General features: G+C 42.8%; 1 protein-coding gene and 1 long non-coding RNA gene across 2 annotated transcripts in view; one reads left to right on the forward strand and one right to left on the reverse strand.

Annotated features, from left to right (window-relative positions):
- Positions 1 to 23,304, reverse strand: part of LOC144587799 (uncharacterized) — an 887,030-nt gene that overhangs the window by 610,669 nt on the left and 253,057 nt on the right. The window lies entirely within an intron of this gene.
- LOC140707909 (uncharacterized) lies at positions 9,500 to 10,447 on the forward strand. The gene is made up of 2 exons (XR_012088087.2): positions 9,500 to 9,565; positions 9,667 to 10,447. It is a non-coding gene; the product is annotated as an uncharacterized LOC140707909 (long non-coding RNA).

A 23,304-nucleotide genomic window follows, 5' to 3' on the forward strand; every position in this document is an offset into this window, starting at 1 on the left:
AAGTAGTGAAGACAAAAGCACATGTTGCCGGAGCACAACTCCCAGAATTCCAGACCATTATCCATGTTGGCTGGGACTTCTGGAAGCTGATCTCCAACATCTGGAGACACGAGGTCGAAAATCACAGGTATAAAAGATGAAAATTTCCCTCATGGTGCAACTACAGGGTGAGAAAAATATGAATGGATCTACTATGAAGCCACTTCTGGAAAACTGGGTTTCTTGGGTCAATTTGCTTCATCTGACCACACAGGAGTCAACAGAGAGGGAGGAGGAAATTGGAACTTAGCTTTGTTTGCAACTTGTTAAGGTATAGCAAAACTACCTTAACAAGCTGGGAACAAGGCTGATTGATAACTTCCTCCTCTCTCTCTCTCTCTCTCTCTCTCTCTTTCTCTCTCTCTCTGTCAATTCCTTGCTCTTTGTTTTACCTTTGTTCACCTAGCTGCTGTAGTGTTAGGGCATCAAGATGTAATTTAAAAAACAGTAAGAAAGAAATGGAGCAGAAGGGAACAAGAATGGAAGAGAAGAGGAAAACAGACAGACTAAGGCTCCAAGAGTGGGGAGAAAAAAGGATTCAATGGCAGATGGTTTCTCCTCCGCCCTGCCTCTCACTGCTGCTGTAGCTAAGTGCAATGGCTTTAAATACTATATAACAGCTGCACATCTCTCTACACTGGTTCAAGTGATCATACCACCTGACCTGATGTGAATGCACTTGCTGTCCAAAAGGAAGCCCCAGTGGCAGAGGGAAAACAACTACAGATGGGTGGACTCTGGGCTTTTACATGACTTTTACATCATGTAGTCAACATAAAATAACTCTGGCTGTCCAAATCCTGGAGTATTTCTCACATTATTTGTCAATGTACATAGACGCCTCCTCAGTGTTGGAGCCATGATTTAACTTACCCCTCCCATTGCTGTTTTTAACATAAACAGAGGAAATGCTGATTATGAATCTTGTAGCACTATATATACACACATGCCCTTATTTTACTTTTTGGCTTGAGAAGTTTGTTCAGGAAAAGGATCATGTCCAAAGAGATTCTGAAATTTAACTATGTTTGCTTACAGACAGAACATTCTTGCAAAATTTACTGAGATTTGGTGGAAAGTTCAGAAGAGGATATTTCTTCCAGAATGTAGACATGAAATATTTGTAAGAAATGAAATGTAAAGCTTTTCATGCAATCTGCTGGGGAGCTATACAAGACAAATGGTATTATTTCATTATTCATTTCTTACATTTTTGTCCCAAATTTCCTCTAGAGAATTAAGGCACCATACACAGCTCTCCTCCTTTTCCAAGATCCCCCTGTGTCTTTCACTGCAGAGTCTGGATTTGACCTCTGGGTCTTCAAAGTCCATGTTTAACAAACTAGCTGTTACACCACATTTGGCACACTCTTTGTCTTATCGACATGTTTATAGGACTTTCTGCAAACACCCTGTTGCAGGGAGTGAATTCTCTCTCTCTCTCTCTCACACACACACACACACACACACACACACACACACACACACACACACACACACACACACACACACACACACACACACACACACACACACACACACACACACACACACACACACACACACACACACACACACACACACACACACACACACGAGAGGGAGAGAGAGGTTTGAAGTACTTCAGAAACCAGGGTGGAGGAGAGAACACAGGCAAGAGGGAACACAGTGGTTGGAAGAAACTACCAAGTGACATCGATGGAGGAGCTGTGCCTGTCTTCTGTGGGTGGTGTTGGGCTTCTTTTGTGGCCTTGAACGAGGACAAAATCTGCATCAAATCAGTGCCAGCACAGCAGAGTATTTTTTTCCAGGTGTCTGTGTAATTGTAACAGCCTAAAACTAATGAAACACTTGTGTCACTCCCTTCTTTAATTTTCAGCCCCTGGGGTGATGGTAACAGATTGCCTTCACTGTTTTTTATTTTGTTTTGCTATGACTGTCCTGCAGTCAAATACATCCTTAATTGATTTTTTAGGGGGTCAGTTAAATGGTCTAAGTGGCAAATAACTGTCTACACCAACAATCACTGTGATGGAGCCAAACTACATCACAATTAGAGACTGAAAGTTACCTGTTAGAAATAACAAATTACCTATAATGGGGGGGGGAGGTGTTTGCTAATAATGAAGACATATCTAAGTCCTATTACAGTGATAACCCTGTGAAAGATGTAGGAGGGGGATCTGTGTTAGTCTGTTCATGCATTATAGATAAAAGCAAGTTAGAAATAAAAAGTTAAAAAGACAAAAATGTGGTGGCACCTTAAAAACTAACTTGTATATATATATATATTTAATGTGAGCTTTTGTGGACCAGTCCACTTCATCAGATGTAAGAGAAAGAGAATTAACACGGCAAATATGTATACACGGTATCAAAATGTAGATGTCAAATACAGAGTTTGTGGTTGGTTGGTAAGAAAGTTGGTGGGTGTTTAACACTGTGGTGAGAGTGTCTTTGATATGGCAGGGCTTTCACTGGAGTTTGTGCTGTAAGGAATGTGAGAAATTGCTGTCATAGAACATTCATGTTACTCTACCATTTTTATTTGCTGACAGAGGTTCTCACACTCTTTACAGCAGAAGTTTCAATGAAAGACCTGCGTATCAAAGACACTCTCACCACAACTGACTTGTTATCCCAGCTGCTGCTTTGAATCTTGGACTTAACACCCCACCCCATATCTGGCCGTTGGGCTGAAAGTAATTAATTACTTCAAAAAGTAGCTTTCCATTCTGTGGTCAGACTTTGGTCCTGCTGACATCAGTGGGAGAAATTACTGGCATAATAATACCTATTGATTTATATGGGATTAAAGAATTCCTAACCTAGCCTAGATCTATACATTTCTTTTTTTTAAAAAAAAAAAGTAGGCAAACATTTTTGGTAACATCTTTTTGTATTTAATGACCAGTTTCTGAAGAGAGAGGTTCCATTTCCCAGCTATCATAACAATCACTAATAGATCAAAGATTTGTATTTATGACGTTCCAGTCAATAGTCCTATACTTTTGTAGTGTACTTCAGTTTTTTCTTTGCATGTTGAAACAAATCTCACTTCCTCCTTACCTGTTTCCAGCTTGCTTCTGTGAATAAAATTCTTTTTTTGCCTTTCCATTTTTGCATAAGTAAAACCTTTTCTGCTTTAGATGTTGATGGTAGGAATATACTGTATTTTGAGTCAATTCCATCTAATCATTTCTGAATGACCTTCCTCTTTTTGCATTACATTATACCACTGTAGAGGAGTAGGACTGCCAATAAAAAAAATTGTTCTTATTTCAAATAGGTTTCAAATAAAATTGGAGAATACATTTATGCTGGGTTTACGTGCTGGCTGAATAGCTCAGGCAGTTAAGTATAGGGAGTTCAAAGTCCCACTGTGACAGCCTGTGTAGCTTTGGTCCAGCTGGACGGTCCCAAAGCATTTGCAGAAGAGAGGGCTGATAAATCACAGCTACTACTCTGTTCTTAAAAAGTCCTGCAAAGGATCAACATAAGTCAGAATTGACTTAATGGCACATCATCATCATCATCATCATCATCATCATCATCATCATCATCATCATCATCATCATCATCATCATCATCATCATTATTATTATTATTATTATTATTATTATTATTATTATTATTATTATTATTATTATTATTTGATCTTGGTCTTGCCCCAGCGGCGGTCGTTTTGCTGCTGACCACCTCAGTGTTGGCTTTTCCCAATAGAGATCTCCTCTACTCTTTATCTCTATGTCTGAGACAAATCTTTCTGAAGTACTATCGGAAGTCTTCAATAACATATTTCTCTGGTGCTAGGAACCCCAAAATGTATTTGCACAGTCTGCAGCCCTTGACATAACTAATGCACTGGACCAGGGCTGAAGAAGTGAGATGCCACTCCTTTTCAGACAGGCTGAAAGCTGCCCTCCTTCTTTTCAATGGGCACAAAAGCCATCCCGCGATGCAACAGAGAATGAGGATGCCAACACAGAGAAAAATAACATGACTCAAAACTAGAGGCACCCTCCTCTTCCTCCAGCAATTCAAGACTGAAATTCATCACTTGCTTAGAAAAAGGCATTGTGTGTATATACATCCTCCTACAATTCCACGAACAGCTGTGACAATGCTGGAAAATGGAAAGAGACCCAATAGCATGAGGCACCTCATGGACTAGGGTAGGATGTGGGGTGTGTGTGTGTGTGTGTGTGTGTGTGTGTGTGTGTGTGTGTGTGTGTGTGTGTGTGTGTGTGTGTGTGTGTGTGTGTGTGTGTGTGTGTGTGTGCGCGCTTCACCTAACATTTTGGGAAGGGGGCCCCACCCCAGTGACAAGCTGCCCTGAACTACAGCCTATTTGAGAATATGTAATGAGTCGCAATTTTGACAATGACCTCTCCGACATTATACAGGAGTCTTTGCCCTCCTGCCAGGAAAAGCGGCATCACAGTTGAATGACGTCGCTTCCAAGGGGAGGAGGGACAGGATCTTGATAAGGCTCCATCTTTCTGGCTCAGCCTCCTGGCCGTTTTTTCTGGCAATCCCCCCCACCCCCCCACCCTGAATTAAAAATGAGATTAGCTGGTTGCCTATTGGAGCCAGATAGGAATTTTTGGCTTGTACCCTTGATTGGCCGTAGGATGAAAGTGCGTTTTCGCCCATCCCATTCTTAACTGATGGGTGAGGTTCAAGTTAAACATTGTGGTTAGTTAAAGCCATTTGGTCGCAGCTGCAGGTCGTGCGAAGACAGAGATGGGGTGAGTTCATGGTTAGCTCATTATGAGACATTTATGATATCTCTCTGTCAGGTAGAGCTAATCAGGCATCTGAGGAGAGATGGTTCCACATATGGGAACCTCCTGGACAGCAGCCCATTTAGGGTCATGTGACTCAGTGGGCTGAAAATGGCGGGTTACCCTTAGCACAGAGCACCTGAAGGCATGCTGTTCAACGAACAGCATGATTCAGAAATAGGAGCTCGCCTTGCTCAATTTTGAATCGTCCAGAGGTATAGGTTATTCCTGCCTATGAAGGAGATTGCACTACGGTCAGGGCCCCCCTGAAGTTGGAGAATTACTTTAAATAGTTAATAAATATGTGGCCCAAGTTTTAACCCAAACAACCTGTGTTTTGTCTCTTTATTTCTGGGCGGGGGAGCAATATCCTGAAGAATCTTCAGTCACTTAAAGTTGCATCCATTGAGCGCTATGTATATTAGCACTGCTTACATTAACAAACAGCAATGATGGCCACAATCCTGTAGTTTAATTTAGTAAATCGTACAAAAGTAGGTCCATTGAATTAATGGGGATTTGGTGAGGCAATTCCTCTGCAAGTTTGTAACTGTAATATTTATTTATATATTTATTTATTTATTTATTGGACTTATATACCGCCCCATAGCGCTACAAGCATTCTCCGGGCGGTTTACAATTTTTTAATTATACAGGCTACACATTGTAACTTACAGTAACTAACTGTAACTTACAGTGTGAAGTCAGTCAAGGCCCATTTGACTCAATAGAACTTTTGAAGGAGTTGACTCATGAAATCCCCATTGATTCAATGGCACCTCTCTAGTATAATTTGCTACACGAAGCAACAGGATTTGGGCCCATACATCTGGCCTAAGTAAAAACAACATACAGTCTGAGGATCCAGCAGTGTTTAAACGAAGATGTAGCAAACAAGGCATGGAATGTATTATGTAGCTGAACTCAAGTTCCACAAGCCCTAGCCACTAAGTGCATGCTATGCATAGAATACTATGGATACACTGAATATTATGAGCATAGTCACTGTGCCTCACCAAAACAGGATACTGGCTAAATATGATGCCACTCACAGGATAGGCAGCTCATCCAGAAACTCACCCTAAAGGCAGGGAGCAATAGAAGAGGTGGACATGTTTCCTTTGTGAGAAGTGTGTGAGGTATTATTAAAGCCTCAATGTTCATCTCCATGCATTCCAACTAGAACCACTGCTCATGGACTGAATAAGTTTTTATCTGTGTTTTGCTTGCGCTACATTGGCACACTAAAAATCAGGAGCAAGGGGATGAAACTAGGAGATGAGGCAGTGGGCGCATGCTGCTGGGCTTCTCTTGGGCCTGTGTTGCCATTTGAGATAAGGCAGGGGTTAAAGCATTAGCATTCCAACTTGTGAGACTTCTTTTTGCATAAGTACTGGCAGCAGCAGTGCAGAACTAGAGGGGAAACACACCAGGTTTTGTAGAATGCTCTACAAAACAGCAGCACAGGGCCTAGAAACCTCCCCCATGTGTTTGTGCGCTCCCAAGTGCACTGGCAACACGAGTTGGCAGCCCTAGTAGGAATGGCATCTGCCGCTGCACCTTCTGGCTGCATTTGGTCATGTTTCCTCCTTGGTTTTCATCTCTGTTTTCTAATCAGCTGGCCCAGAAACAGTTCTGCATCTTTCCATTGCCTGTGTGCCTGCCCTACCTCTGTGACATCACAAGGATTTGCCCCACAGTCTCAGGTTTTGGCCCTTAAATCTTACAGATTAGGTTGTTCTTGACCTCACAATCCTGGAGTTATGTTACATACAAGCAGCAAAAAGTAGGCAGGCTGTGACAGAACACACTCAAAAGAACAGCGCAACATGGAAAAGTCACAGCCCTCACTGGCTTACTTTTGGTCACACAGATGAGCTGCAATGTGTTTCTTTAGGGCTTAGCCCACTCTTTTCACTCCTTGGTTGACAAACTGAGGTTTTGTGTATTTAAACATATGGCAATGCGTTGTAAAAAGCATTTGCAATTCCATTATTTTAAAAATGCATATTGAAGGCTTCGTGAAGATAGTTCTATTCTAACTGCTGTTGTTGATGCGTTTATTTGTGAGAATAAGACATACATGCACAATATATGTATGTGTGTAAACCTACTTGAACACACACACACATCTGAACTCAGTTCTCTCTTTGTCTTCCTGGGGGGAAATCTTGTCAATCTGAAAAAAAAAACACCCCACATTCTTAATTCTGATAGCATTAATGATACAGTACATATAGTGCCAAGATAAATCATATCACCATTCAAATCAGACCATTTGTTAATTCGTCTGGTTGTCATAGATGGGCTAGAAGAGCAATTGATCTGCATTCTGGATGATATTTACATACAGTTTACTGAAGTGAGGAGATGTGGTTTGACAAATCTGTGAAAGATATGTCATTCAAAGGTGCCTACAAGACTACGGAGAATAAACACTACAGCAGGCAGCTAACAGGCCCACTTGTGCTGAGGGTATGGGACACCAGCAGACTGAATAATTCATGGTGCTTAGACTAGCTCACAAATACAAATGAAAAATTGGAAGTTAATGATGTTGATTCATACTCAGACCCTTCTGCTCTGTTTCTTTGATACTGTGTGCAAGATAAGAGCTTCCTCTCTTTGTATGGTAAACAATAACTTGCTTTAAGTGTTAGTGGGACTCCCCCGTTATATAATGAGTTTAGGATGTGCCTGCTGTATTGCAGAGAAGAATATGAAATGACTGCCATAGTCCCTATAGGATATTCTGGGAGTCAAACTGTGTTTTTTTAATCAACCCATGCCCATAGTGTCCACCTGTGGTATAGCAGTTAAAGTGCCAGGCAAGGGCTTGGTAAACCCAGCTGGCACTTTAACTTCAACTGTGGACTTTCATGGATTTGCTCCAGCACAGGCTGCATACAACATGGGTGGGAATCAATGGTATGGTGGGCAAGCCATTTTTCAGGAATGAGTTTCTCTTATTACCTACCTTCCCTGCTTAGGCTTTTATAGACACCCAGTGTTGCCAGCATTGCCATTTAGAAACCACTGTTCACTAAGATGCCTCTAAAAAGAACAAGATGCTTGTCAGGACAAAGCTGTACTATGAAAGTAGGAGAATACTTGGAAGGAGAGAGAATTAGACAGGAAGGCAATGGCATAATGACTTAATTCCCATTGCTTAGTGTATTACGTTATAACTACGACATACCCATTGGATCAGTAGGAACCTGGTGAATCAACTTATCCATAAATTCCACTGATTGAAATGGACCTACTCTAGTTATGACTTACGACACTATAGTAAGTTGCAACCAGATTCCCACTGATCCCATGGGTACATTCCATTACAACTTACTATGGTAAGCGTCAGATTTCAGCCTTTCAGACATCTGTGTTTGTCTAACAGCAGCCAAAGTAATTGCTAAACCATGAGTCAGGGGGAAAAAAGCACTATCTCTACATAGATATTGTATTACCACCACACAGAGGTCCTAGTGCTGATCAATTTAACTTTGCTCACACACATGCAAAATGGAAATGTACGTGCCTAACGCTGGATGGCAGTTAAGCTTCTGTGTAGTGTGGATGCATCACTGTGGCCGCACAATTTACTTTCGTGGCATCTCTAAGGATGTTGTGAATTGACTCTCGTTCTGATGCTGAGAGACACACTGTCGACGGTGCTACGTGCTGCCACTCTGAAGTGAGAGAAGCTGCAGTGTCTGTTTCGGTTGTACCATTATTTGCAAGGTTATAAATTTTTCATGGTGTGCAATCACCGGTTTTCTGGGCTCCCTTCTTTATAGTTTCCTTTCCTTTTCTGGTACAGTCACAAATTTCTAGATCATCAGATAATTATGTTTGTTGCTGTGGCATGCATTACAACTCCTTTGAGGGTGGATTTGAATATACTCCATTTATCCTTTCTCATGAATTAAGCAACCTTTTTTTTCTGATTATGGATCAGCGGGACAACCCACCAACCAAGTCCAGACATGGTGCAATGGAAAGGAGCCTCGCCAAGGGCACTGCAACCCTAGGCCAAATCTGCCATCCTGTGTTTGCCATTCAGTTTCCTGTCTCATGGTGGGCAGATATTCGGTTGGCACACTGCATACTGCCTTATTAGAAGACTGAGGGCCATAGTGCTTGTGCAGAATTTTTTTTTCCTCAAAGGAGTGCTCCTTCAAGCTCCTTTCCTGGTGGAAAAGATTAATTATGCAAACGTGTTAAAGTGAGAAGCATACATGTGGCTGGATTTTTCTAATGCAAACAATGGCTTTCTTGGCCTGTCTAACTCTAGAGCCATATGTAAAAAAAGCAGATCATATATCCAGAAAGATAACCTTGTAAGAGAAGGAAACTAGGCACTTATTTGAACATGACCTTTGCCCCTTGGATCCACCAATATCCCTCGGATACTTCACATACGAAGGAGCCAAATGGTGCAGTGGCTAAACTGCTGTACTTCAGCTAAAACTGTGCTCACGACCCAGGGTTCAATCCCAGGTAGCCAGCTCGAGGTTGACCCAGCCTTCCAGCCTTCCGGGGTCAGTAAAATGAGTACCCAGCTTGTTGGGGGGGGCAATGTGCAGCCTGCATAATTAACTTGTAAACCACCCAGATAATGCTTGAAGAGCTATGGGGCGATACATAAGTAGCACCCTTTGCTTTGCTTGCTTCAGATTCTCCATGAAGCAACATCTGGCTTCAACTGAGAGATATGCAACATTCTCTTCAGAAATTTGGTGAGTCTTCCTAGAGCTGCTGTTTTCCCTTAAAATTCAGCATATGCTTTGCCTGTTCTGAATTCTTCCCCTTTCCTGACTCATCATGATTCTCATTTCAGGAAAAAAACAACAACCTTAAGTTTTCTCCTTTCATGGAATATGAGCAGCCTGATAGTGATTTGCTCATCAGGAAGAAAGCAATGGGATGCCTCTCATCTTAATTCGAGCATATTTCACACCTGGGCACGAGATGGAGAGGAAATGCATTCTTTATTTTATCTCTGCTAGAGAGCTTCCATTCCCTGATGCAGGATATTATTTAAAAAAAAACACACACACACAACTGCAAAATCCATGGAAAGACTTGTTTTTTTGCATAGCAAAATCCGCGGAACCAAAATATAATCCTTCAATTTATAGGAACTGCCAGGTCGGCTGAAACTCTTGCTGTCTTCACCAGTTTCTGCATTGCAACAAATATAATCTTTCATGCTGAATTAGACTTTAGAAAGAAGGTGAGTAGCAGAAGTCTTGGTCCCTCCCTTGCTCACTCCTGGGTTTTATTATGTACTTTAGGTGGACTTACTCATCTTAGGGCAAAAAGCAGTTAATAACACATGGGCCAGGTATTGTTTGAGCTTTTAAGGAGAGGCAGCATGCCATTGCCGTACAGAGGTAGACAAGTGTTCTCCTGCATTCATAATCTCTGCTCTTGCTTTAAATTAAAAGGTGTTTGTCTTGCTTTTCATAGGCTGTTCAACATTATCTGAATAAAGGAAGTATTATCTAGGCTATGCATGGAGGCTTTATGGATGAACTATCATTGTCCCATTGTGTTTGTACACACACACACACACACACACACACACACACACAGGGATTTTATCACAGCATATTCTCTGAATAATATGGCATTGTAGTTTTTTCAGTCTTTCAATTTGTGCCCTGGAGGAGCTGACACTAGCCACTAGAAGCCAGTGCTGTTGTGACAGAATCGGTGATGTTTAACTTCAACCTAGACAATCAAAGCCTTTAGAAGAAGAAGGCAGGAATTTATCCAGGGTAATATACACACACATTCATAGTAGCATAAAGTTAAGGAAATCTAGGGTGCAACTATACAGTGGGAAAAAAATATGGTTTGATCCATGTTTGAAGTTTATCAGATAGGGTTTCTCCAGGTGAATCACCATAGCCATCCAGACAACAACATAGCTCATTGAGATAGCTATCTGGCCGTGGAGCCAGAGGTTCGTGATTCAGCTCCTCACGGTGACTCCTGTGAGTAGAGCTAGCCTGGGTGGCCTTGGGCAAGCTGCACAGTTCCGGGACACTCCTGGAAGAAGGGAATGGTGAACCACTTCTTAGTATTCTCTACCTGGAAAATCCTTGAAAAGGGTCACTGTAAATCAGAATGGACTTGATGGCACACAATTATTATTATTATTAGCAAGGCAGAAGCAGCGAGTGCCATTTGTACTGAGCACCAACAGCATAAACTGCCTTAAGGTGCTAATAATGTACTAACTGACTGTTTCTCTTTTTTATTTCGTTCTCCTAAATGCTCTTGAAAGCTGCTTCTTGTTTTTATTAAGGTACTGGGTGGAGACAAGAGGTGCTCAGCTGAGGGGAACTGACACCGCTTCAAGCACCCCTCTGCACTGGATCAGGTGATCACACTGGCAGAAGGTGGACTAAAGCAATGGCAGCTTGATCAGAACAAATGTAAACTACCCCTGCTGGCTGAGAAAAAAACAAACGACAAGACCAAACGACAAGACCTGGCTCAAGAAAGACAATTGCTTAATGGGCTTTCCTGCATTGAGCTTTACATCGTGTAGTGACTGGGTTAAAATTGAATTTCCTCTGTGCCCAATCCAATGTAGAATTACGAGGATAACATGAAATAGTTGCCCTCCTATGCTAACAAGAAGACACATGGACTCTCAACATCAGCGGAGCAAGGCTGTAACCACTAGGTGATTTTATTTTCACTGTAATCTGACCCCAATTGGCTAAACCTAGTGAGTTTACTAAATGATCTCTGCAGTCCCCTGATGGAGAAGCTGGGTTTTCTGTGCACCCTCCCCTTCCTAGCCAAGCAGAAACAGGCCCATTGCAAAGAGCGGCCAAATGGGAAGGTGTGCCACAACTGGGTGTGGTATCCACTCTCAAGAGCTGCTTCAGCTGTAACTTTGAAACAACAGCTCTAATGCAGCCTGCATCTTGCCTGATTTCAGTCTAAGAACGATGTGCCTGCCAAAATCGTTCTTGCCATAAACTTTTGGACTTTCAAATCTTCACACTGGTACATACCTGAGAAAGTGGTCCTCATCCACAAAACCTCACAGATTGTTTGATGATTATTTCTTAGTGGTGTATAAAAGTATCACCTACTCTTGCATTTGTATTCCTGGATTTTTGTATTACTTTTAATTTCCCATTCATTTCTTGGAATCAGAGTATGCCATTTTTCTAAAGTAATTTTTGGAATGCTGGATTGAGCATGATGTGTCCACTGGGGAACACTCCATCCTGTGGATAGAGTGGTGTCTTGCAAGACAAATGCCTCGCAGGACAAAAAAACTCACAAGACAAATGGTTTTGACAATGGGATTGATGACTCGCAAGACAAATGTTCCTATGGCCGTGCTTCGCAAGTGGAATGTTTTCCATTTTTTGTTCCTGCCTCATGTTTGCTGATTTTTAAATGTTTTTCTATGATGTTTAAAAAGTTAACGTTTTTTGACTGAAATTTTTTGAAATCATCTGCACAATATGTATGGCTTTAATGAGCACTTAATAAACCCTTTTTTGACTTTGTTCTGATTGTTTTTGCCCATAGGAACGCATTAATTAGATTTCAATGCAGTTCTATGGGAAAACGCATTTCGCAAGATGAATTTTTTGCAAGACAATATTAACCGTGGAACGAATTAAATTCGTCTTGCGAGGCACCACTGTATTTTTTCCACCACACGGTAGTACTAAAATGGCACAAATACCCTTAATTGGGTCTGTTTTCCACACATTTGTCTGAAGACAGTGTTTATTCCTACTTTGTCCCTCTCTGTCTGTCTGTCAATCTAGTATGGACTAGAACCACTCAATCACATGATGTGGAAGCTGGATTTTTGGAATTCACCAGCAGTCTAGAACTAGTTTGGATTGGACCCAGACTGTCAGCCTTGGGGAAGAAAAGAGAGAGAGAAAAAAAGAACAAAGTGCCTCAGAACTGGAGACTTTAAAAAAATGGAATGTAGGGGGAAAAAGCATTTCCCCTCCCTCCCCTTTCTATCTAAGGGCTTTGAGAGCTTAGATGCTAAAAGCCTGGCTTTGCAAACTCAATTTATTCAGCCGTGTTGGAGGTGCTGAATTACCATGAGGCTCTTATCTGTAACAGCTACACAGCAGGCAGGTACAACATGATCCTCTCCATGCTAGGAGACGCTGCACTTGTAGAATCTGGCCAGTGCAGGTGGTTAAAAATTTAATTGCATGCTTTAACAGCTAGAACTAATGTATATATAAACATGACTTTGAGGTTGGAATGGCTCCCTATGCCCTGAATAGGTTCAAGAGGGGGAGAAAATAAATTGTGATGCCATTGACTCATGGGAATGCCATAAGAAAACAGAGGCTATTTTCAGATGTTCAAAAAATGACTTATTGTAACACACAAGCAGGTGGGGCAACAATGCCCTCCGACTCTCCCCTCCTTATTCCCAGTGCCCTCCATTCCTATGTCATTCTCCTCATCACCCTTCCATTCTGTCTGTGGAGGCCTTCTGCAAGATATGGCACGCTGACTCTAAGCCGGTGGAGCACATCCCCTCAGGGTGGGGCCCATGCCTGTGTGTTTAGTCGTTTAGTCGTGTCCGACTCTTCGTGACCCCATGGACCAGAGCACGCCAGGCCCTCCTGTCTTCTACTGCCTCCCAGAGTTGTGTCAGGTTCATGTTGGTTGCTTCGCAGACACTGTCCAGCCATCTCATCCTCGGTCGTCCCCTTCTCCTCTTGCCATCACACTTTCCCAACATCAGGGTCTTTTCCAGGGAGTCTTTTCTTCTCATTAGATGGCCAAAGTACTGGAGCCTCAGCTTCAGGATCTGTCCTTCCAGTGAGCACTCAGGGTTGATTTCCTTTAGAACTGATAGGTTTGTTCTCCTTGCAGTCCAGGGGATTCTCAAGAGCCTCCTCCAGCACCACAATTCAAAGGCATCAATTCTTCGGTGGTCTGCTTTCTTTATGGTCCAGCTCTCACTTCCATACATCACGACAGGAAAAACCATAGCTTTGACTATTCGGACTTTTGTTGGCAAGGTGATGTCTCTGCTTTTCAAGATGCTGTCAAGATTTGTCATTGCTTTCCTCCCAAGAAGAAGGCGCCTTTTAATTTCAGGGCTGCTGTCTCCATCTGCAGTGATCATGGAGCCCAGGAAGATAAAATTTGACACTGCCTCCATATCTTCCCCTTCTATTTCCCAGGAGGTGATGGGACCAGTGGCCATGATCTTAGTTTTTTTGATGTTGAGTTTCAGACCGTTTTTTGCACTCTCCTCTTTCACTCTCATTACAAGGTTCTTTAATTCCTCCTCACTTTCTGCCATCAGAGTGGTATCATCTGCATATCTGAGGTTGTTGATATTTCTTCCGGCAATCTTAATTCCGGCTTGGGTTTCTTCCAGTCCAGCCTTCCGCATGATGTATTCTGCATATAAGTTAAATAAGCTGGGGGACAATATACAGCCTTGTCGTACTCCTTTCCCAATTTTGAACCACTCAGTTGTTCCATGACCAGTTCTAACTGTTGCTTCCTGTCCCACATATAGGTTTCTCAGGAGACAGATAAAGTGGTCAGGCACTCCCATTTCTTTAAGAACTTGCCATAGTTTGCTGTGGTCCACACAGTCAAAGGCTTTCGCATAGTCAATGAAGCAGAAGTAGATATTTTTCTGGAACTCTCTGGCTTTCTCCATAATCCAGCGCAAGTTAGCAATTTGGTCTCGAGTTCCTCTGCCTCTTCGGAATCCAGCTTGTACTTCTGGGAGTTCTCGGTCCACATACTGCTGAAGCCTACCTTGCAGGATTTTGAGTATAACCTTGCTAGCGTGCGAAATGAGTGCAATTGTACGGTAGTTGGCACTGCCTTTCTTTGGGATTGGGATGTAGACCGATCTTTTCCAATCCTCTGGCCACTGTTGAGTTTTCCAAACTTGCTGGCCTATTGAATGTAGCACCTTAACAGCATCATCTTTCAAGATTTTAAATAGTTCAACTGGAATGCCATCACCTCCACTGGCCTTGTTGTTAGCCAGGCTTTCTAAGGCCCACTTGACTTCGCTCTCCAGGATGTCTGGCTCAAGGTCAGCAACTACATTGTCTGGGTTGTCCGGGATATCCAAATCTTTCTGATATAATTCCTCTGTGTATTCTTGCCACCTCTTCTTGATGTCTTCTGCTTCTGTTAGGTCCCTCCCATTTTTGTCTTTTATCATGTTCATCTTTGCGCAAAATGTTCCTCTAATATATCCAATTTTCCTGAACAGATCTCTGGTCTTTCCTTTTCTGTTATCTTCCTCTATTTCTTTGCATTGTTCATTTAAGAAGGCCCTCTTGTCTCTCCTTGCTATTCTTTGGAAGTCTGAATTCAAGTTTCTGTAACTTTCCCTATCTCCCTTGCATTTTGCTTCCCTTCTCCTCTCTGGTATTTCTAAGGCCTCGTTGGACAGCCACTTTGCTTTCTTGCATTTCCTTTTCTTTGGGATGGTTTTCGTTGCTGCCTCCTGGACAATGTTACGAGCCTCTATCCAAAGTTCTTCAGGCACTCTGTCCACCAAATCTAGTTCCTTAAATCTGTTCTTTACTTCCACTGTGTATTCATAAGGGATTTGGTTTAGATTATACCTGAATGGCCCAGTGGTTTTTCCTAATCTCTTCAGTCTAAGCTTGAATTTTGCTATGAGAAGCTGATGATCAGAACCGCAGTCAGCTCCAGGTCTTGTTTTTGCTGACTGTATAGAGCTTCTCCATCTTTGGCTGCAGAGAATATAATCAATCTGATTTCGATATTGCCCATCTGGTGATTTCCATGTATAGAGTCGCCTCTTGTGTTGTTGGAAAAGAGTGTTTGTGATGACCAGCTTATTCTCTTGACAAAACTCTATTAGCCTTTGTCCTGCTTCGTTCTGAACTCCAAGGCCAAACTTCCCTGTTGTTCCTTTTATCTCTTGGCTCCCTACTTTAGCATTCCAGTCCCCTAGAATGAGAAGAACATCTTTCTTTGGTGTCAGTTCTAGAAGGTGTTGTAAATCTTCATAGAATTGTTCAATTTCAGTCTCCTCAGCAATGCTGGTTGGTGCATAAACTTGGATTATTGTGATGTTGAATGGTCTGCCTTGGATTCGTATTGACATCATTCTATCATTTTTGAGATTGTATCCCATTACAGCTTTTCCCACTCTTTTGTTGACTATGAGGGCTACTCCATTCCTTCTACGGGATTCTTGCCCACAGTAGTAGATATGATAATCATCTGAGCTGAATTCGCCCATTCCTGTCCATTTTAGTTCACTGATGCCCAGGATGTCGATGTTTATTCTTGCCATCTCCTGTTTGACCACCTCCAGCTTCCCAATGTTCATAGATCTTACATTCCAGGTTCCTATGCAGTATTTTTCTTTGCAGCATTGGATTTTCCTTTCACTTCCAGGCACGTCCACAGCTGAGCGTCCTTTCGGCTTTGGCCCAACCACTTCATTAGCTCTGGAGCTACTTGTACTTGTCCTCCGCTCTTCCTCAGTAGCATGCTGGACGCCTTCTGACCTGAGGGGCCCATCTTCCAGCGTCATATCTTTTAGCCTTTTGTTTCTGATCATGGGGCGTTCTTGGCAAAGATACTGGAGTGGCTTGCCATTTCCTACTCCAGGTGGATTGCGTTTAGTCGGAACTCTCCACTATGTCCTGTCCGTCTTGGGTGTCCCTGCACGGCATAGCCCATAGTTTCTCTGAGTTACTCAAGCCCCTTCGCCACGACAAGGCAGCATTCCATGAAGAAGGGGGCCCATGCCTAGATATCAAGAAAAGTGTGTGCAATGTGGAAAACAAAAGATACTCCATAATGTTAGATACTTTTTAATGGAAATGGTGCAAATCTATGTTTTTGAGCATTTACCTTAGTGCATCATCCAATGTTGTTCAGGCAATTTTTCCCACTAGAGACATTGTGAAGATCAGAAGAGCAGTGTGCCGTCCTCCGAGTCACAGAACACAGTGGCTGAAAGCAGATGCGCGGAGGGAATACTGATAGAAATAGATCACGAGGAGGTGGTGCCATAAGCGTCAGCAGAAGTATGCTTGGTAGATGAGGGAGGGGAGGAGCTGGATTTAATAGTATGGGAGAAGATAAAAGAGGGAGAAAGCGCGGACGTTTTTAGTCTGGCAACGGATGGTGAATTGGGAAAGACCATAAGTCGCGGGGTACAGACGGAGCCCATGCGTGACCCAGGAGAGGCGTCCGAAATCTTGAAGGACTTTCCTAACCTCCAATTAGGAGGAGGACTGTTACCAGATCCGACGTTAGCTGGTGCAGCAGGACGTGAGTTTAATACCTTAGAATGGACAGTGGTCGTGAACCCTCAAAACTACCCTGGGGGTTGGAGGGTGATCCATCCTGGTCCCTCTTTTCTTCAGAAACCACCCGAGGGGGACTGGGCACGTCACCCATGTTGTGGGATGGTCTGCGTGGTGCGGAGTGCCCCCCTGAGACCTATGACGGACCGGGAACGCTTTGGTCCAGCTCCCTTCTGAAGGAAGGTAGAGTGAATGTTGGGGAAAGAGTTAAAAAAACACCACATTTTGCCTGAGATAAGTTTATTAGATCCGTTTGACACTGTTGAACTTAATGCTGTTAAGAATAAAAAGACTGATGTTGAAAAGTCAGAGCAGCCTCCGACTCTTTTTCCCGCCTTTACAACGAGTGCGCCCCCAGCTGAAGAAGAACTTCGTTACAGATGTGCATGGCCAAAACAACAACAACAACAACAACAACAACAACAACAACAACAACAACAACAACAACAACAACAACAACAACAACAACAACAACAAGTATTTCATGTTGGGTTCTTTCAAGGGTGCCTCTTCTGTTTCTGTAATGTTTGGTGGGGTTTTTGTGTGTGTGTATCAATCCTTTTGTTTTACATGGAAAGGAAACCTATTTCATATTTTCCCATGTGCATTTTCTGGTACTCCAAAAATCTTAATATTTACAAATATTCACAGCTAGCCTTAGGGTAGGAACAGGAAGCATGAGCGTAGCTGGTCCTAACTAAGCTTCAGAGCCTTCCAGTGTAGGCCGTTCCTCCCAGGGGCGTCACATTTATGTGTTTGCAAAGTGTCTGTAAAGTAGGTAGAAGTCCCAGAATGAAAAATTATGGAATATGTGCCCCAGAGGATTTGAAAATCCCATCTTTATTATTGTATAAAAGCAGATCTTGAGCGCAGCCTCACCCTTTCCTCTTTATTGAAAGGAATGTGGCTTGTATAAGGATTGGTAAAAAAAAATCATCAAGTTTTTTTTCTCAGAATGGATTTATTCAACCCACATCTTCTGGACTTGAACGTGGAAACAGACACACTTTTGTATTCAGAATGCTAATTTGCAATGTGTCCCACTAAACAGAGAAATGCATTTGGCAACATGTATATCTTTGAACAACATAGAAAGCAAAACTGTGCATTTCTTCAGTGCTCACAATCACACTTTCATCAGTGGTATGCATGTGTACAATTGTGTGTGCATTTGAAAAAAATAAGCCCCCAGATACTTACAAATATCTGTGCAGAGGCTGAGTGGGCCTGTGGACAGAACAGAATGAGGTCCAAGATGGAAACCGGAGAACCACCATGACTTCGCGCCTGAGAGATCTGTATCTACCTCTTGTCCTCAGCAACGAAGGAGATGTATATAGTGTGTGAGGCCTGTATTTATAGAAAAGGAGTAAATTATGTCTACGAGCTCTGCTGTGCTATGGGAGAATATTTAATCTATAAATTTAGCCTTAGACAGAGAAAGTAAGATTAAATCCTGCTGTGAAACTCTTTGTAAATGGAAGGGCTTCGTCTCAAGCATGAATCTGACCGAGTGCTGGTATGTTTATGCTAGATGTATACATATACAGTGTGTCTATTATTCTTTTCTTTTTCTGAGATAATGATGTATTTAAATGGTATCATTGGAAATGATGTTGGCATTTGCTAGGGCTGAAACGACATAACCTGGGAGTTTGTTTCCCCTCCACTTCAGTCCATATGGATAGTTTCAGCTGAACAGATTGAAGTGAAAATGCAAAGATAGCCCTTCAAGTCATTTCTTGTGTTTTTTCAGCCGTAGCAACATCAGAACCTGTTCAAATTGTTTCCAATATTACCTTTTAAAATTGGATTTCAATTTTCTAGTCTGTCTGAGTGCACCTGTGCACACAGATATAAGATTTTTTCCCCCCACCTTCCTTCCTTTGAAAACGAATGCCGCATTATGTTTTAAAAATGATCTGTTTTCTAGTGTTCAGCCTGTAGGAGCTAGCTAGCTAGTTCCTGCTGTGTAAGAGCAGAAATCTCTCCATCATGCAGAATGTAAGGAAGAATGCATAAATTGAAACGTAGACGAAACAGTCTACTTTTTGCTAACTTGCACATTCTCTAAGCTGTAATAAACTCACAGGCCATTATGCTGTCACTAGTCCCAGCTAAAAGTTGAACCACTGAACCAACTGATGAATGGGAAGTCATGCTTATGTAAATCCCACTGAGTCAATGGATCTGTTCTAGTAAGGACTAGCAGGAGGATTCGGGCCATATAATTCTAAACCAGAGTTGGCAACATATGGCTCACAGACTACACACGATCTCTCCTTCTGTTTTTGTGACCTGGATGGTCATGATGAGCACCTTATTTGTTTCTACTATGCCATTGGGGCAAGGAAAAAGCCAAATCCTCACTTTGAAGTACAGTGTTTGGGGGCAAAGAGCTATGCATGGGGACTGGAGAGGTCCCATAACCTTAGCTAGAGATTCCATCAGATCCTCCAGAGTTGCCTTTCTGTATTGGTAGTAGATTATTTCAGAGAACCCCAAGGAACATGTGTACTTTACCCCTGTTATGCATACAAAGGATGAGGTGGTACAGTGGTGCCTCGCTAGACAGTTGCCCCGCATGACAGTTTTTTCGCTAGACATTGGCTTTTTGCGATCGCTATAGTGATTTGCAAAACAGTGATTCCGATGGGGGAATTTCGCTGGACAATGTTTGGTCCATGCTTCGCAAACCGATTTTCACTAGACAACGATTTTGACAGCTCCCTCTGCACTCGCAAACAAGTGTTTTCAGGACCTAAGCTTCGCAAGACAGCGATTTAAACAGCTGATCGGCAGTTCACAAAGCGGCTTTCCTATGGCCGATCTTCGCTAGACAACGACGATTCTTCCCCATTGGAACGCATTAAAGAGGTTTCAATGCATTCCAATGGGGAAATGCTTTTCGCTAGACAATGATTTCGTTAAACAGCGATTTCAGTGGAACGGATTATCATCGTCTAGTGAGGCACCACTGTATAAGACAATCATCTCCAGTCTTTTCAGATATGGGACCCAACTTTACTCTAGACATGCTTTTTGGATCCATTTCTTCCCCATTTTAACCATATATGACAATAATGTTACTATCATGAACCACCTTGGCTCTGGCTTCTGACTACCAGCTCTGTATGTACAACTTGTACTCCTTAAAAGGTGGATCCCATGTTTAGAGCCATTTTGGACAGAGGCTGGATGGGCGTACACTTTCTAGAAGGCCCAGTGATCCCATGGAGGGTGGTGGGCCTAGCTGTCACCATTGTCGCTTGTCCCTTTCCACTTGCATGTTGCCCTTGATACGGCATCCTTGCAAGGCTCTAGATTGAGAATTCTCTGAGGCTCATGTTAGAGAGGGATGTCAAAATCCTTCGGTCTTGATTTTGTTGCATTTTTAGGGATTCCACCAGCACTTCATTAAACACTTGCTGGACTGTTTCCCCTGCTTCCCACAATTAAATCAATACACATATTTTGTGCGTTTTCCTTCATGAGGGCAATTATTTTAAAATGTGACCTAACATGTGCATTTATTTGTACACTGTACCTGATAAATGCATTTCCCCATTGGCAATGTGCATATTTTTTCAATGGGATCTTTTGTAGCCATGTACAGTATAAAATGTGTGCAGAAGTGCAAAACAAAAAAAAATGTGTTCCTACTTTTTTGCACACCTTGTTTCTCTGAAAGGCCCCATACGTTTCCCAAATGTGAGAGTTTCCAAGGCGGCCAGCGACATTGTTTTCCATCCCTCCCCTCAGGTTGTCTCTGAGAAGAAGCCAAGACAAAGTGGGTGCCTTTATTGCAAAGGATGATCTAAAAAGCAGCCTACTGCCTTTTCTCATATCTGTCATTGTGCCAGCTAAGAATGGAAAGGCGATGCAACAATAAAACACACCGTCGCTGTAGCTGTACAAGAGTAGTACTGATGAATTCCATTTTGTGGATTATGATACTTTGATTGGAGATATTGAGGGGAAAAGAGACATTATCTGTGAAAGGGTGTCTTATTCTGCAGCTGTAGTTCCACATGACTTTAGTCAATTCAGGCTGCTGTTTTATTTCTCTTGATTGTCTACTTGTGTCATCAGTAGTTTGGCCAGAATCCTGTGGTGGAACTGCTGCTGACTAATGTTCGATCCCGTGGCAAGCCACACTTCGGCAGCGCGGGTCCCCATTGCCTCCTTCCTGGGATATTGTGAGATGCTGAAGAGCTACCCAGGAAGGGGGGGGGAGGAGTGAGCTAATTCAGTGGTGCTCCCCCCTCCCTTCATCCTCTTCCTTTCTGGCAACAGATGAGGATGGGGCTCCACTGCTTGCGCTGACTTTAAATTGCATCGCTCTGGTTTCGTGGCCTGGGCAATCTCATTTATTGGGAGGGGAGGTTTGCATCAGCATCCTCCCCCCACCCTCCATGATTTGAATTACTGAGTTTCTAGCTCTGGAACTGAGGAGCTGTTTTTAACAGAAGAACCTAATTTATTGTTTTTTTAAAAAATTTATTACTGAAAGGAGGGGGGGGAGATCGAGTTTGGTGTGAAGGCGTGGCCGCTCAGGCCTGCCCTGGCAGTGGCCTGGGTGCAATTTAAGTTTATAGGGAGCTGCTGGTTGTTGCCTTAACCAGGCTTGACAATTAATTTTGTTATTTAGGATTATTTGAATTGATTGAATTTAATTTATATCCAATAATAATAATAATAATAATAATAATAATAATAATAATAATAATAATAATAATAATAATAATAATAATAATAATAATAATAATAATAATAATAAAAAATAAAAATAAAAATAGAAATTAATTATTATTGTTAAGGCCAGTGGGCTACGTATTGGAACTGGGCAGTCTGCTCTGTGATCGGATGTGCAGCCCTTCTGGCCAATAGGATCAGGCTACAGCCCAGATTGAACAGAAGAGGTTTTGAGGAATGCAATGGGGCCAATTTTGTAGAGCGGCTGCTCTTGGCTTGCAACCTCCAGACGTGTTTTTGATACACTTGGGAGGTAATGATCTGGCCAGGTATGGTGGAAAGGCCTTGATCTTGGATGTGATACATGACCTCAGATGGCTGAGGGCAACACACCCTGCTATGAGCATTATATGGTCCATGGTGATCCCGCGGCTCGTGTGGAGGGCTGAACACCATGCTCAGCACTGATGTTACCTGTCTGTCATGGGTTTGGAGGGAAAGTTCCATCCTATGGAGAGTGGAAGGCGGGACATCAGGAGGAGGGGCTGTACTGTATATAAATGTGAAGCCTGTGTGGTGAAGTGGGAGACGCTGGGATGTGACGAAGCAGCAGCTGGGAAGAAGAAGCTGGTGTGGGAGTCTGTGTGTCAGACAGGGTACTACTGTGTGTCAGAGTACCAACCTGATAGGTTCAGGTGTCTGTTGGTTAGCCAGAACTGATAGGTTCAGGGTCTGTGCTTCAAGTTAAGGGTTCTGTGTGAACCAAACTGTGTGTATGTATGAGTGAAACTAAGCCACGTTACTAAATCTTATTCACCTGATTGTTTTATTTTTCCCTGTGTGTATTTAAATAAACCTTATTCTTTTATTTGTTTAAAAATCCATCCCTGGTCTGTGTGACTTCTTATAGGGAATGGTTGGTGGCAGCTTAGTTAACGTGTGGCAGATCCCAGTAGGTCTGGGTTTGTCACAGCTTGCAACCTCCAGACGTGTTTTTGATACACTTGGGAGGTAATGATCTGGCCAGGTATGGTGGAAAGGCCTTGATCTTGGATGTGATACATGACCTCAGATGGCTGAGGGCAACACACCCTGCTATGAGCATTATATGGTCCATGGTGATCCCGCGGCTCGTGTGGAGGGCTGAACACCATGCTCAGTGAGTTAACACGGTGCGGAGGAATGTTAACAGGGAAGCATGCACAGCAGTATGTAATGGCCTTGGATCGGTGATGGGTCACCGGGAGATCCGCGCTGATAGGCCTGAGCTCTTTTGGCACGATGGAGTGTACCTCTCGGACAGAGGTTTGGATTCATTTCTTAATGACATCCGGGGCGGCTGCTTCTGGAGCTTTGGAGGTTGGACAGTGGGCATGGGACTTAGCATAGCTAGTTCCTATGCTGCGGTGGGTAGTGTGGACAGAACAGGT

This window comes from Pogona vitticeps, chromosome 1 (assembly GCF_051106095.1).
Source record: "Pogona vitticeps strain Pit_001003342236 chromosome 1, PviZW2.1, whole genome shotgun sequence".
Lineage (NCBI taxonomy): Eukaryota > Metazoa > Chordata > Lepidosauria > Squamata > Agamidae > Pogona > Pogona vitticeps.